Genomic DNA, 17494 nt, shown 5'->3' with positions numbered 1-17494 from the left:
ATTACATTCCAAACAGGTGACCTGGGGAAAATCGTCATAACTTTCTCTCTGAGCATAGGATTGAAATTTTGTAAGAAGTTACAGAAAGAGGACGGACTATAATTTCTTGTACATTTTTTTCAGAGCCAAAGGTCGAAATAGTGACACGTGGCACTTCATACAAGTTCACTCTTCTGGAAAGGTCTATAATCAGGTCATCTTGGGAGATTGTGCATAACTCTTCCTTGGAGAATCCAATTTGGATCAGACTGGTGGCATTGGAAAGAGGACACAGAGGGCTACTACAGATCGCAATTTCAAAACTAAATGATCCGAAATTACAGAGATACATCAGATTCAATATCAAGCTCCTACAAAGTGAAAAAAGGTGTGTAGTTTTCTTAAATTTTTTGCATAAGCTTGGTTTGAAAAATTAGTTTGAAGGAATTTAGGGCATAGTAAAGCATTATTATCGGTAATTGATGCCCTGAGGAAAGAAAATGAAAACACTTAGTAAGCAACCTAAAAGCTCTAGCATGACTCATGAAGAAGAGGAAGAAATGCAACATGATATATCAAAATTACGAGACCAAGTGCAACAAGTGTCACTTGCACAAAAAGTAACATAATCTAAGATGGATGGTTTAAAGAAAGATGTAGAAGCTAAGATGGATGGCATGGAAGCTAAGATGAATGGCATGGACGCTAAAATAGATGGCATGGATAATAAGATGGAAGAGTTGAAGATAAATATGAATAAGTTGCTACAAGAAATGGTCACTAATGGTGAAAGGGTAGTAAAGGAAACTCATGATGAAAACAAAAGAAATGTTAATCATGATTCCATAGACTCTCATGTGGGATCGAAGACCACCATATTCCAAAAATCGATATGAGGAAGTTTGATGGCAAGGATCCTGCAACATGGATACTACAGAGGGAGCAATTTTTCGATCTCAATAATGTGAAAAACACACAAAAGGTACGTATTGCAGCTTTATATTTGGAACCAAAGTAGTTTGTATGGTATCAATGGCTTTGCTCTCGTAAACAAATTATCACTTGGGAAATTTTTACGGAAGAATTGACAGCACATTATGAGGATACAAAAAGCAACACTTTTTTTAGCCAATTGATAAGTCTCAAACAAAAGGGTTCAATAATGGAGCATATTGAGAAGTTCCAAAAATTGAACATAAGGGAAAAAAATATTCTAGAGGAGCATAGGATTGATGTGTTCATAGGGACTTTAAAGGATTATATCCAACATGATGTTCGCCTTTGGGAACTTGATTCATTAGAGAAGGCATTTAGGTTAGCATGAAAAACAAAAAGCAAAATTATGGCAACCAGGAAGCATACCACTCACAACTATAAAGATGGACGTGTTGTTGCCCTAGTCTTCCACAACCTATAAGGTTGACACCACAACAATTGGAAGAAAAAAGAGCAAAAGGGCTTTGTTACAGTTGTGATAGCAAATACACTAAAGGTCATAAGTGTGCTGAGAAGAAATTATTCTACATAGATTGTGAAGAGGAAGAAGAAAAGGAGCAAGAAAGGTCAAAAGAAGAGGATATACTCCAGGAACAAATCCTAGGTAAAGAATAAATGAATCCGACCATATCTTGTAATGCATTGGTTGGAATTACCACTCCTTAAACCATCAAGATAGAAGGACAAATCAAGAAGAAAAAGGTAATAGTGTTGATTGATTCAGGAAGTACCCACAATTTTATTCATTGTAAGATAGAAAAAGAATTGAATTGCTTCCTATATCCAACACCATAGTGTCAAGTGATGATTGCAAATAGAGGAACGATAAATTGCTATGGAAAGTGCCATAATATCAAGCTATCCATGGGATAATATGTATTGACTAGTCCAATGCTTTCCATTCCAATGGGAGGTGTTGATGTTGTACTAGGAGTCCAATGGCTACAATCCTTGGGTACAATAGCTTTTAATTTTCAAGAACTTTTCATGAAATTTTTTGCGGAAGGAAAGGAAGTTGAATTAAGGGGTATTGCAATGAAACTGGGAAAGATAATCAACTCTAACTGTATGACAAAACTTCTAAAAAAGGAACAAAGAGGTGTAATTGCACAATTATGTTTGCTAGATGTTTCCACATTGGAATCATCTATTTCTCTAGATCTATAAAAAGTCTTGGACAATCATTCCAAGGTATTTGAGACTCCCAAAGGTCTCCCACCTATTCGTGATCATGATCATGCTATTCATCTGATTCCAGGAAGTGTTCCTCCAAACATCAAGCTGTACAAATATCCCTATGCCTAAAAGAGTGAAATTGAACGTATTGTTGCAGAAATGCTAGAGGCTGGTATAATTCAACCTAGTCAAAGTTCTTTCTCTACTCCAGTAGTATTGGTGCACAAGAAGGATGGATCATGGCGCATGTGTCCGGATTATAGGGAGATCAACAAGCTCACTATTAAAGATAAGTTTCCCATTCCTGTCATTGATGAATTACTGGATGAATTGCATGGATCAATTTACTTCACCAAGTTGGATCTTCATTTAGGATATCATCAAATCAGAATGAAGACTGAAGACATTCCGAAAACAACATTTAGAACTCATGAGGGTCATTATGAATTTTTGGTCATGCCTTTTGGCCTTACCAATGCACCTTCTACATTTCAAGGTTTGATAAATTCCATTTTCAAACCCTTCCTTATCAAATTTGTGTTAGTATTTTTTGATGATATACTATTCTACAACAAGTCTTGGAAGGATCATGTTGAACATGTTGACAGGGTGCTACAACTATTGGAGGAAAAACAATTATATGCAGAAAGATCCAAATGTTTCTTTGGAGTACAAGAGGTGGAATATCTGCGTCATATTGTATCTCATGAAGGAGTTAAGGTAGACCCTAGCAAAATTAAAGCCATTAAGGAATGGAAAATCCCCACATCCATAAAGCATCTGCGAGGATTTCTCGGGTTGACAGGGTATTATTGCAAGTTTGTTAAGAATTATGGGAGAATAGCAGCACCTCTAACAACATTATTGAAGAAAGATGCATTTTCATGGACTCCAGAAGCAACAAAGGCCTTCGAACATCTTCAAGAGGTAATGTGCCAAGCACCGGTCTTAGCTACACCAGACTTCACAAAAACCTTTATTGGGGAATGTGATGCTTCAGGAAATGGAATTGGTGTTGTTTTAATGCAAGATGAAAGACCCATTGCTTTTGAAAGTCGTCCAATCAAAGGAAAGTTTTTACACAAAGCTATTTATGAGAAGGAAATGTTGGCAATACTACATGCACTTAAGAAATGGCGACCCTACCTAATGGGAAGACACTTCAAGGTAAAAACGGATCATGATAGCCTTAAATACTTTTTAGAACAAATATTATCCTCTGAAGAGAAACAAAAGTGGGTCACAAAGATGTTGAGTTATGAATTTGAAATCATCTACAAAAAAGGGAAGCAAAATGTGGTGGCAGATGCACTCTCAAGAAAGGATGAGGATGTGGAAGCATTGTTGTGCGCCATTTCTATTATCCAACCAGATTGGATAAACAAAGCAAGGGAGGAATGGAAGAATGATGAAGAAGTGTGGGCACTTATTCGAAAGTTACAACAAGATCCCAGTACATCTGATACATTTAGCTGGCCAAATGATTCGTTATGGTACAAAGATCGCTTATACCTCTATAAGAATTCCCAACTCAAACAAAATATTCTGATGGAATTGCACACTTCTCCCTTAGGAGGGCACTCAAGATTTTTAAAAACTTACCACAGGGCTAAGAAGGAATTTTTTTGGGATGGCCTTAAATCAGATATTCAAAAGTTTATGGCGGAATGTTTGGTTTGCCAACAAAATAAAGTGGAAACAATTAAGACCCTGTGTCTATTACAACCTTTATCCATTCCAAGCCAACGTTGGGAGGAGGTTTCAATGGATTTTATCACAGGTTTACCCAAGTCTGAGGGAAAGAGTGTCATCATGGTGGTAGTTGACAGACTTACCAAGTATGCACACTTTTGTGCATTATCACATCCATTTAAATCTAGTACAGTTTCTACTGCATTTATGGAAACAATTCAAAAGCTACATGGAAACCCAAAGATTATTGTAAGTGACAAAGATCCCATTTTCACTGGCAATTTTTGGACAAAATTATTTTCTTGTCTTGGTACTCAGTTAGCTCATAGCTCATCTTATCATCATCAATCTGATGGGCAAATTGAGATAGTAAAAAAATGTTTGGAAGGATATCTTTGTTGCTTTGTATCTGATAAACAAACACAATGGGTCAAATGGTTGCCTCTGCTGAATGGTGGTATAACACTTCCTTCCATACAGCAACAAAAATGACCCCATTTATGGCACTTTATGGATATCAGCCATCATCCATCACATCATATTTAAGAGAAAATTCTAAGGTTCAAGAAATGGAACATCACATTGAACATCAACAACAAGTCCTCCAACTCTTAAACAATAACCTCGTGTTGGCACAGAATAGAATGAAACAACAGGCAAATCAGCATTGCAGCAAAAGAAGTTTTGATGTAGTTGATTGGGTATTCCTACGGCTACAACCATATAAACAAATGTCCATCAAGCAAGCTAAGAAGGATAATAAATTATCACCAAAGTATTATGGTCCGTATAAGGTGTTGCAAAAGATTGGTACTATGGCATACAAATTGGAGCTTCATGCAGCTTCTCGAGTGCACCCAGTTTTCCATGTTTCATGTTTAAAGAAGGTTATAGGCGACAAGCTACCAGTTCAAACAATATTGCCAGAACTTGATGGGGAAGGAAAAATTATATTGGAACCGGAAGCAGTGACAGAAACAAGAACTCGACAGTGATGAAATCAATCAATTTCGGAGTATCTCATCAAGTGGAAGAACTTATCTACTGAAGATTCCACATGGGAGGATGAGAATTTTATACAGAAGCATCCAGAACTACTCAAGCGTTGAGGACAACACTTTTTTGAAGGAGAGGGGCATGTTAGGTCCCTATAATACTAGTGATTACCCCATTACTATTGTAGTTGTATCCCTTATTAATATTGTTGTGCCCCTATTGTTCCCATATTGTTATTACTGTGCCCCATAGAATCCCTCTATTGTTATTTTTGTGGCTTTATATTATTATTGTTAGGTTGGCTGGGTTATATTGTGACTCCTTAGACTCCTATATATAGAAAGGAGGTTTTGTCATTTGAAACATCCAAGAATTGTTCATTTATGTAATGTAAAGGAGGTTGCCCCCTCAAAGAGGCTGAATTCTAAGGCGTTGATCTATATTTTCTATATTTTTGTGAGCTGGTTTCATAACATTCTGTCCACTAAAATGGCTAATTGATCTCCTTGATTGTATCAAGGATTGGTGCACAAATTTGACTAAAACCTTTTATAAACTTTCTATAAAAACTTGCAAGTCCATGGAAGCTTCTTACCGCAAATATGCTTCTGGGAGTAGGCCAATTCCAAATTGCTTGAACCTTCTCTAGATCCATCTTCAAGACTTCTTTGGAAACTACAAATCCGAAGTAAACCAGCTCTTCCTTCATGAAACTACATTTCTTCAAATTTATTAGTAGTTTCTCTTTCTGCAGAGTTCTTAGGACCAACTTAAGATGCTCTAAATGTTCCTCTTTACTTTTACTAAAAACCAAAATATCATCAAGGTACACAATAAAAAATTTACCTGCATACTCCTTCAAGACTTCATTCATTAACCTCATGAACGTGCTGGGTGCATTAGTGAGCCCAAAAGGCATCACTAACCACTCATACAACCCACTATTTGTTTTGAATGCAGTTTTCCATTCATCACCTTCCCAAATCCTTATTTGATGATATCCACTCTTCAAATATATTTTAGTAAAGTATCTAGATCCACTCAAATAGTCCATTAAATCATCCATGCGTGGCAAAGGAAATCTGTACCTGATTGTGATCTTGTTGATAGCTCTGGAATCTGTGCACATGCGTCGTTCTCCTCCTTTCTTCAGACTGAGTACTGTTGGTATAGTACATGGGCTAAGACTTTCTCTGATCAACCCCTTATCCATCAACTCCTGCACTTGCCTTCCAACTTCTACGTTCTCTTGAGGAGTTAATCTATATGTTGCTTTATTTGGCATATTATTAAGTCAATGTGATGACTAATACTCCTAATCGGTGGTAATGCATTCGACAACTCATCCACAATAATATCAGCAAAATCATCTAACAACATTTTAACTTCTTCAGGAAAATCATTCAAGTTTGTGGAAGTTAAGATTACCTTTGGCCTTCCCACAATAGCAAAATGCAGCTCCTCATTCTTCACTACTTCTTGCAACAGCTCCTTTCCACTTATCAGCATAATACTACTTCCAGGTGTTCCTTTGTCAACATCGTCCTTCAATGGCAGCAATGTGTGTTTAGTTCCATCTTTCTCCAAAGTATAAGTGTTTCTCCTTCCATCATGAATAGCTTTCCAATCAAATTTCCACGGTCTTCCCAGCAATACATGGCATACATCCATGGGCATTACATCACATAATATCACATCTTTATACGTACCAATTTGTATCTCCACCTTGCACTGTTCAGTCACAATGATTTGATGTCCCTTCTGCAACCATGACACTTTATAAGGAGTAGGGTGCATGGTCTTTGCTAGCCCGAGCTTGTCCACCATTTCTGTAGAAACAAGATTGTCAGTGCTTCCACTATCAATTATTACTTTGCAACACTTACCTTTTGACTTACAGGTAGTTCTAAACAAATTCTTCCTCTGTGCAGGTTCTCCAGTCCCCTTCTCTGCTCTAAGCAATGTTCTCCTCAATAACAACAATTCACCTTCTTCAGGGGGTTCTTCCTTTTCCGCAAGTCAAGGTGGTTCTGGCTTTACCTTAGCCACATTCGCATTCCTCCGACTTGCTATTTATTATGAGGACAATCCCATGACATATGTCCCCATTCTCCACATGTATAACATCGACCATCTATTCCTCGCCCTCTTCCTCTGGGAACAAATCTTCCTCTGTTAGATTCTCCCCTCTGTGGTGGTCTGCTACTTGAGCCCCTGCTTCATACTGATGTTGTTGTCCTCTTGATCTGGTAGCTCCTCTACCTCTTGCTGAGCTTTTTCCTCTATTTCTCTGGTTCTATTTCCTTAAGATCTTTTCTTTTGCCTTCTAACTTGCTTGATAGGCTTCCTCAACAGTTTTCAGGCTTAACAAGCTAATCTCATCTTATATGTCATACCCTAAGCCATTTATATATCTAGCTACCTTTTCCACATCATCCTCTGCATTCCCCGCTCTAATATTCAATCTATAAAATTCTTTTGTATATTCTTTAACCGACATTCCTTTTTGCCTTAAATTTTGCAATTGCTTAAAAAGATTCAAATGGTAGTCTTTAGGCAAAAACTTGGCTTTCATTTTACTTACCATTTTATCCCATAGCTTGATCTTGGACTTCCCTTTCCTCGTTCTTGATGTTTGTACCTCGTCCCACTAGATGGCTACATGACCCTTCAATCTGGTAATTGCAAACTTCACTCTCTTACCCTCATCAATCTCTTCATAGTCAAATTACTGATCTAAGGATCTGATCCAATCCATTAGCTCTTCTGCGTTCAGACTCCCTTCATACATAGGGATTTTCGCCTTAGGTTTTCCTCCCACTTTCGCCAACATCTTATGGACCTTGGCAGTTTCATCATTTTCATCTACTATCTCCTTTGTAGGAGATTCTTCTGAAGAATTTTCATCTCCTTCATTATGGGCTCTTCTTTGGGTAGTCTCATTTGACTCCATCCACGTACGCAAACTCCGTACTTCTTCTAGTAGAATTGCATTTGGATTAGGTCTTCCTCAACCAATGCCTCTCCTTGGCGGCATTTTCGCTGCAAACAACCCTTTCTTCTGCTCTGATACCAAAAATGGTGCAGCGAAAACAATGGTTTCAATATAAACCCACTAATGGATCTATAAAACCCAACAATCACCCCTTTTTACAAACTATAAGCCATTTTCCCTATCAGAATCCAAAGCCTTTGAAAAAAAACTTAAAACAACGGTTTTTCCCTTTTGAGACCCAAAATACCTTTGAAAAGACTAAAACCAAGCTTTTCCGCCTTTTACACAATTATATGAGCTATTGCCGCAAATCCAGATCTAGCCGATCGAACGGCTCAGATTGAATCGCAATATCAGCGATCGGGGTTCCAATGGCCACAACTATCGGCGCTATCTTCCGGCGGAGGTTCGATGCGATATCGTTGATCACTATCGGTGACAGTAATATGTCCACTTTACAATATATAACTCCTGCTCCGATGTGCCGATGCAATTTATGTCGGCAATCACAATCGTAAAGGGGTTGGGGACAAGCTTTGGTCGTGCGTCGATATAACTACGGTATGCGATAGATATACCGGACCCAATAAGGCCCAAAAATCCCGAGCATAAAATTTCAAGTCCGCCTTTCTGAATCCGCTAACTGTTTTAGCACGATTCTCTTTGTAAACGACTTTCGGCGATATAACAAGTAATTACACAGGGGCGATGCAATTTGGGTTCTATGGACCCGATATCATTCAAAACCTCCATCTAAAGGATTTGAAGTCTGGATTCTCACTCCAAATGCGTTTTACGCCCAATACTTAGTGCATTTTTTGGTTTTCTGCCTGGGAAACCAGAAGAATGGAATGCACTCGTTAACTGATCCTTTAACACAATATCTCCATTAAAAAGCATGAAAAACCCAGGAACAACATCAATATCCTCTGAATCAAAGAAAAGCAAGCATTGAAAGGCCTCCACAGGTTGTTTATATCATTATGCACGCAACACTAGTTTATTCACAATAAACAATAACAGAGTCTCGGCCTTAGGCCAGATTACACAGAAAAAGACCTCTGTCTCCAAAAAGAATGCAATCCACACACTCTCTCTATTTCTTGCTCCACTCTTCCCTCACTCATTACATTTTCCTTCATTTTATGCATCGATAAACACTCTAAACATATCTAACGGCAAATATCTATTTTTTAATAGATCTAACCACAAATCTCTAACTACTAGCTCCATGCTAACAATCTCTATCTCTGAATCTAAAATAAGACAATCTCTAACTTATTACAATAATGAATTATAACTAATTTCTTGAGAGATCCAACCCTCTTTGTAAAACTGGCTTTTTACCAATCAGGTCAACGAATTTCAACCTCTTTTAGCCACAACATGTGAACAAGTTTTCACATGCTGGCTAAGTCTGAATGCTCCTGCATCAATAGTTAACATTGTGAGTTTGAGAGATTAATTTGGTCATTTATACTTATCACCAATTTGATCCAACTTGGAGATTTAATGGCCTTTATGCATTATCATCAACTCATTTTTAGTGGATTAAATCCACATGGACTACATATTTCAATATTTTTAAAGGCTCTAAGGATTTTATATTATGTATTTTAGTAACTTTGATCATGATATAAAGGTCTTAGAATAGGGTTCATGGTTTATTCCTCGAGTTGAACTCTTTACCTAGTTTTCCAATTTAAACCTATATACCATATCTATTACTTCCACCTATACATTGGTGTGCATGTTGAAGCTCCCCCTCTTTATAGGGGTTCCACTGATGCTACAACTAATTCATAATCCCAATAGTTGACATTAGCAATGTTAAAGTTTGAATCATTACTTATGCTTAAATTTGTGTATAACTTGACTTTACCTGGGATCTTTTTAATAAATTGTCCTTGATTGGAATGGTTCTTATTATATCTAGTTCTTGGACTACAAGAATGCCATTTTTAGAGGTAGGGTGTTCCAAGAAATCATTTGAAGGATGAATTTCCTAAGCACAATATTTTGTCGAGGAGAAAGGGAAAATCTATGAAACATAGAGGTTGGAATTTGACTCTTGGAGAAATTCCAAAAATGAAGAGGTTCAATTTGATCCTAATGCATTGATGGAGGTCTCAATTACTCCTTATTTTGAAATTATTCTTTAAATATGTATAGAAGGTATGATCACTTTTGAAAATATTCTTTACACATCTATAGAAGGTTTGACTTGTTGCAGTCCCACATGAACCTATAAAATTTATATGGGAAATTGCCAATACTAAGGGCTTTCTCATCTAAAATCTCCTTGATGGAAATTGATAGCATATCTAAGAAGATTGTATTTTCACATGCCCTTTTTTTACTCCTCAAAGACATTGATAGGAAATACATCTAGATGTTTATGCATAGTTCTTTCTCTTTTCTATTGTGCTTGGAATATTATTGAGAAATGAAGGAAAAAATCTTGCAAGATCACTTATTAGTCTATTGTACAACCCTCCAAGTTTTAAGGTTCATCAATTACTCCCCATCCTCCTTGATGACTAGGTCCTTAGGAAATTCCTTCATATTTTTATCTCTAGTCCTAAGCTAATGGATTCAAGCATTAACTTGGGTTGTTGTGTTTGATGGTTTCATCCACTTATATCATACGACATAATTTTACTACTTATGCCTTACTTTTTAATCTAAAAAAAAACTATATTGGAGGGCTTATAAAACCTCTTCAAACTTTTCCCTAACTACGTAATTATGGTTATATTTGATGGTTGAAATCTACCTCCTATATTGTTAAAGAAATTCTATTACACATGAAATGACGATATCTACTAGGTAATCTATACATATTTTAACAAGACCAATACACCCAATTATTTAAATTCACATCTTTTGTGAACCCATGAGTGGATAGACTATATTGGTTGATGGTCCAAGAGCATGCAGGCCATTCCATCACACACATTAGTGTACAACCCAAGTTATCAAAGAGAAAATATTTTTTCTTGGAGAGGATATCTCTATCCATCCTTTATAAGGTGTGTTCCAAATCTTCATAAAATTTATTCAAAGCTAAAACATAACTTGAATGATTATGACATCTGTATATTTATTAGGTCCATATGTCCCATGCTAGGCTTAGACATATAACTAAACCTTTTTTCCACCACATGGAGTTCAAGCTAGTAGGGAAACCCATTTATGTTCTTGATTCTCCACCATGTTGATCTCCTTATAGACAAGTTAATGTGATGTTAAGCTTATGACCTAGCCCTCACAATTTTATTTAGTGTCACTTGAAACACATATATTATCCAATACAAGAATGTGGCTATCCAAATATAACATCATAGAAATAAATCTTTGAGAAGTGTTCAATACCAGAAAAGTAAACTTACCCAAAGATATTGGTGGAGATGAGGATGGAAAACTTTCCCTTGCCTTCATTATGCTCAAATGAAATAATTCATGAGATATGGTCATATAAAATACAAACAAAGATACTCTCTCAAAAAAAACAAGTGGTTTTAACTTCTTGCAAGAGTAGTAAATCTACATGTTATTTGAAGAGAAAGCTTGGAAACTTTCTACTAAGGTCACGCAATCCCCATATAATCCATGACATAACTTTCATTGAGAACTTCCAATGGCATACATATCATCCTCATTATATTTGAGGAAAAATGGACCTTCAAAATAGTTTTGAGGTAATTAGTTCCTTTTGGTGGAGCTTATATTGAACATTATAGCCTAAGGCTTTTTTATCAAGTGATTGGTTGATCCTCCTCCCCCATGTGCATCATTGACTTATGAAGGGAGAGATATTCACTCATCCTTCCTTACCGATAAAGACCATAACTCAGTGGAAAATCCATTATTACATCAACTTGGGGCTTAGACTGGTCATTTTGTGTGGTTTCCTTGTATGCTTGGACCACTAGAGGCCCATTGCCTTCATTTCATTATATTCCTTAGGTCCATCCTCCCTTTATGTTAGTGGCATAGGTACAGAAGGCCTTGGGAGGTCTGTGTGGTTAAGGTTTGATAGGGAAAAGCTTGGATCATCAAGGATAATCTTAGATATGTGATATAAACTTGGTAGAGGAAACCATCATTTGAGAGGTTGATATACTACACTGCATAACAATGCACTTTATTTCCCACCTTGAAGTAGATTAATTCCTTTAGATATTTTAATAGATTGAATTTAACATAAGCCCCATGCTAGGTGCCTAGGTTAGAAAATATATTTTGTTCATGAGATATATTTCCCTTTTCAAGGCTAGAATACATCCAAAAGGAACCAAAGTACATAAAAATACAAAGAAATTCCACCCAAACTAAGTAGGACAACTTAATGATTTGATCAATAAAGAACCCATTTCATTAGAAAGGTCATGAATAACATATTATTGTAAATCTATGATCCACATCACAAAGTATTTGTGACATGGACCTTCCTAAAAAATTAGAAGAGGAATCCCTTAAGAATTTTTTGATTTTTCCAACAACACCATCCAAGTGGCTCCCAATCTTCCCTTACATAACTATACATTTTGGTAGGACACACCTGATGAAATACCCTAAAATAGTTTCTTGTCAATATGAATTGCATGTAGAATCATATTAACTAACTAAACATTGATAATAAGATCAAAATCAAAATTACCTTATAGAAGACCTTGAGTATAAACTTCTAAGTGTTTTTAGTAGAACCATCACCTTTATTATCCAAATCCTCAACATGTTACATAATGAATATTAGATTCTCAATCCTTGACATTTTCATTAGAAGATCCTTACTAACCTTAAACATAAGTTGTGACTTATTAGAGCCAATTATGCTAATATTGAAGATAAAATGATTGGCACACATACTCTAAAAAGATACCATATCTTATAGATAATAAGACATCCTTCAATAATATCTATAAATATGAAACCATATTATATAGAGTAAATGTTATAATTTCCTTTATTTATTTCTTATATATTCTCTTTATAAAATTTGAACATAATATCTTTTTAAAACGGTTCATAACTTGTAACAGTTTAAATTATAAATATTTATATAATCACTTTTAAATTAGCTAATATATTAATTTAAAAACTTTAAATTTCCAATTATACATTTAACTTTATAATAACAATATTATGCTTTTCAATTTCAAGATATTTATTGTCCTTCTAAATAACAATGGCACACATATATATGTATAATATTATTTTATACCGAATTCTATATATATTTTTTCTTAAATTTAAAAAGAATAAATTTATAATTAATTTATTAAACTTTATATTATATAAAAAATCATTTTCATCACAGAGGGAAAATTCAAGTCCCCCGTCTTTTTAATATTATATTAGCATAAAAGTAAACTCATACCTTTTAATTGATTAATAAAATAAATATAAAATAATATTTATTTCAACTTAAACTCGAAGATAGTAAATAATTTACTCTTTACAAAGAAGCCATATGTGAGTGAGACACATAGCATGTAAGTCAATTACATGAAGAAAAAACCCATTTTATGTGATGGAGCTAATTGCCATCATGCTTTAACACAATGTCAAAGGATATGCCATTGATTTGATATGAGCACTCTCCTTAGCTCTGTTAAATTAATATTAAATATTATAACAATCAAATTAATATAAAATATTATCATATGAAGTGCCAAATTAATAATAACATAAAGAACTAATTTCATTTAATTATGCTTTAGAAGAAAAATGTTACGATATTATCTAAATTTAATGTTCATTTACAATAATAAATTTAATATTCATTTACAATATGTTTGTATTTATTAATTGACATTGCAGTTTAATAAAATATTCACAACTTCGCTCTCATTTATGCATGGAGTAAATTCTGTGAAAAAGAAGAGAGATAAAACAATATTTCAACATAAAGGTAAATTCGTTACTTTTTTGAGTTGATGTTCCAATAAAATATTAACAATTTCACCTTCATAGGCAATTTTGTGATGGAAAGAAAGAAAAAAAGAGAACATGATATTTTAATACAGAAAGAAAATCAATTACTTAAATAATATTAAGGAATTAGACAGAGGAGTTATATAATTATAGTGGAAAAATATTTGTGTGCATTGTATAATTTTATTAAAATAAAATTTAAAAGACTGTTTTACTTTTTAGAAGTACTACCCATGCAAATCGTTAAAAACATTAAAAAATACTAATTTATTTGTTTCTTAAACACACGAAAATATTTGTTTTCTTTCCTTTAAATAATTGTGTATTTTTTTCAATGTGATAATATAAAGATAATTTTAAATAATTAAGTAATACGGTAAATATTTTGGAATATTTGTGTGCATTGTATAATTTTATTAAAATAAAATTTAAAAGACTGTTTTACTTTCTAGAAGTACCACACATGCAAATCGTTAAAAACATTGAAAAATACTAATTTATTTGTTTCTTAAACAAACGAAAAATTGTTTTCTTTCCCTTAAATAATTGTGTATTTTTTTTAATGTGGTAATATATAAAGATAATTTTAAATAATTACGTAATACGATAAATATTTTGGAATATTTGTGTGCATTGTATAATTTTATTAAAATAAAATTTAAAAGACTGTTTTACTTTTTAGAAGTACTACCCATGCAAATCGTTAAAAACATTAAAAAATACTAATTTATTTGTTTCTTAAACAAACGAAAATATTTGTTTTTTTTTCCTTTAAATAATTGTGTATTTTTTTAATGCGGCAATATATAAAGATAATTTTAAATAATTACGTAATACGATAAATATTTTGGATATATTGATAGTTGTGTTATATATCAATTTTTAAAAGAGATATGTTTATAAAATTTGTTTAATTGGATGTCCTCATGTGAATGGTTTAATCACAATAGGGAGCTTTTTAGTCTTCACTCTTCATCTAACATAAATGATTGGATTGACATTGTCATGAACCATCTAAGGTAGGTTATCTTTTCTTTTTCCTTGAACGTTGTTATTAATTATGTTGGAGTAAGGAAACATGGTGATTATACATTTCAAACATTGTCAAACTATGTGATGAAAATCCTCAATAAGTTTTTGGCATGGTGATAATTTTTCTGATGTTCATGAATTTGTTTGTAGAGATGACTATCAAATTGCTCATGAGTCCTTAAGACTCCATTTTTTTCTTAAAAACAATAGATGCATATTAAGAATGGGATTCCCTTCACTTAGTAGTGACTACTTGATTGGTATGCAAGGAGATGATCACTACTAGCTTGAAGGGTATGGCATTAAAAATTACTCCAATTATATTTGGAGTTGTGTTTGTGGGGGTGTTTTCAAGCACAAACACGCCTTTTTCCACATGCCATTATTCCTGTAGAGAAGTTCAAAGAATTCCTCTTCTCTTTTTAGCTTCTTCCTTGGAATAAATTATTATGACAGAGTAGATCACACTTCATTATTAAGATTGTGAGTTTAAGAGATTAATGTGGTCATTTATACTTATCACCAATTTGACCCAATTTGTAGATTTTATGGCCTTTAGCCATTAGCAACATCTCACTTTTAGTGGATTAAATCCACATGGACCACATATTTCAATATTTTAAAGGCTCTAAGGAGTATCTATTATGTATTTTAATAACTTCGGTCACCATAAAAAGATCTTGGAAGAGGATTCATGGTCTATTCCTTGAGTTGAACTCTTTGCCTAGTTGTCATCTTTCAACCCATCTACCATACCTATTACTTCCACCTATACGTTGGTGTGCATGTTGAAGCTCCCCCTCTTTATCTGGGTTCCACTAATGCTAGAACTAATTCACAATGCTTAGGTAAATTCCTAACATATGATATTAACAATGTAAAAAAGCACATCATTTCTTATGTTTAAATTTGTGTGTAACTTGACTTGACTTGTGATGTTTTTAATAAATTGTCCTTGAGTGGAATGGTTCTCATTAGATCTGGTTGTTAGACTACAAGAATGCAATATTTAGAGGTAGGGTGTGTCAAGAAATCATTTGAAGAATGCATGTCCTAAGCACAAGATTTTGGAATTCAACTCTTGGAGCAATTTCAAAAATGAAGGTGTTCAATTTGATCCCAGCGCGTTGATGGAGGTCTGAATTACCCCTACTTCGATGGATATCAAACATCAATCATGCAAATTGAATGAAACACCACTATGAATATCATTTAGATTGACCTCCCATTAGGAGGGCTAAAATAGTCATATCAATTAAATAACTTTAACCTAGAAAGGTACAACACCCGAACATTCAATAGTGATATTAATTGTAACATAGATTGAGATATAGCTTCACATGGAACTCCAATAGCCATATTTTCTTCAACATAGTAGAAGTATGACTTAAACAAGAATGGGAAAAACAATGTCCCTATGATTATTATGAAACGAGGAAACCGACCACCCATTAGAAAGGGACACTACCTCAACATTCAACATTGATATTAAACATGATATATATTGGAATATAGTCTCACATGATTGTAGGTTTTAACCCCGTACAGAAATTACCTGCATACAAATTCTAAAACATAGAAAATAAATAATGCGAGAGCAGAACACATAAAACACATATACACAGAGATTTTCCCCTAGATCCCAAAACCAGGACTACCAGCTTGATTTTTCATTATGTTCCTTTCAATGTTATAATACATATTTATACATGCCGAAGCATCCAATACCATGGACAGAAAACCATCGCGTCCAATACCATGGACGGAAAACCATCGCATCCAATACCATGGACGGAAAAACCATCGCGTCCAAAAAACATGTGCTAAAATCATGCACAAAACCATAGGTGGGTCCGAAGCATCCAATACCATGGACAGAAAACCATCGCATCCAATACCATGGACCGAAAAACCATCGCGTCCAAAAAACATGTGCTAAAATCATGCACAAAACCATAGGTGGGTCCGCCCAACCTAACATAGGGTCCAAAACCAAAATTTTCAGGGCGCTGCCCCTGACCCCATAAAGTGGGGTTATGGGTGCCCCTCAAACTCCCTGTTAACTACGTGGAAAGAATATAACACAACCCAACATTCTCCCACTTGTTGTTTTCTTTCCACAGGGGGCCACAAGAGAGCTTAGTCATTTTTCCAGCCCTGAAATGCCCATTGTCTCTCTACACCAAGAGAACTTCTCAGAGCTCACAGATTTTGTCAATGCATCTGCAGTATTCTTCAAAGTGTCCACCTTTACCAGCAACACCTTTTTGTCTTCTATCATATCCCTCACAAAGTGATATTGAACATCAATGTGCTTTGTATTTGAATGATATGTGGGGTTCTTTGCCAAGAAAATTGCACTTTGGCTGTCACAGTCTATCCTTATAGCTTCCTGTACTAACCCCATACTTGAACACAATCTCTGCAACCAAACTGCTTCCTTGCTTGCATGAGCAGCTGCCATGTATTCTGCCTCTGTAGTTGACAGTGCCACTATAGATTGTTTCTTACTCATCCAACTGACTGCACCTCCAAATAGGTTAAACACATACCCACTTGTAGATATTCTCTGATCCAGATCTCTAGCTCAGTCTGCATCAACAAAGCCATGAATATCCAACACTCTGTCCAATTCTGGTCTTCCTTGGTAACACAAACCATAATCACCAGTGCCACGCAAATACTTGA

Source organism: Pinus tabuliformis, chromosome 3_2 (assembly GCF_031772625.1).
Source record: "Pinus tabuliformis cultivar Carrire ecotype Pingquan chromosome 3_2, CPIR1, whole genome shotgun sequence".
Classification (NCBI taxonomy): Eukaryota; Viridiplantae; Streptophyta; class Pinopsida; order Pinales; family Pinaceae; genus Pinus; species Pinus tabuliformis.
Note: the sequence above shows the minus strand (reverse complement) of the source record.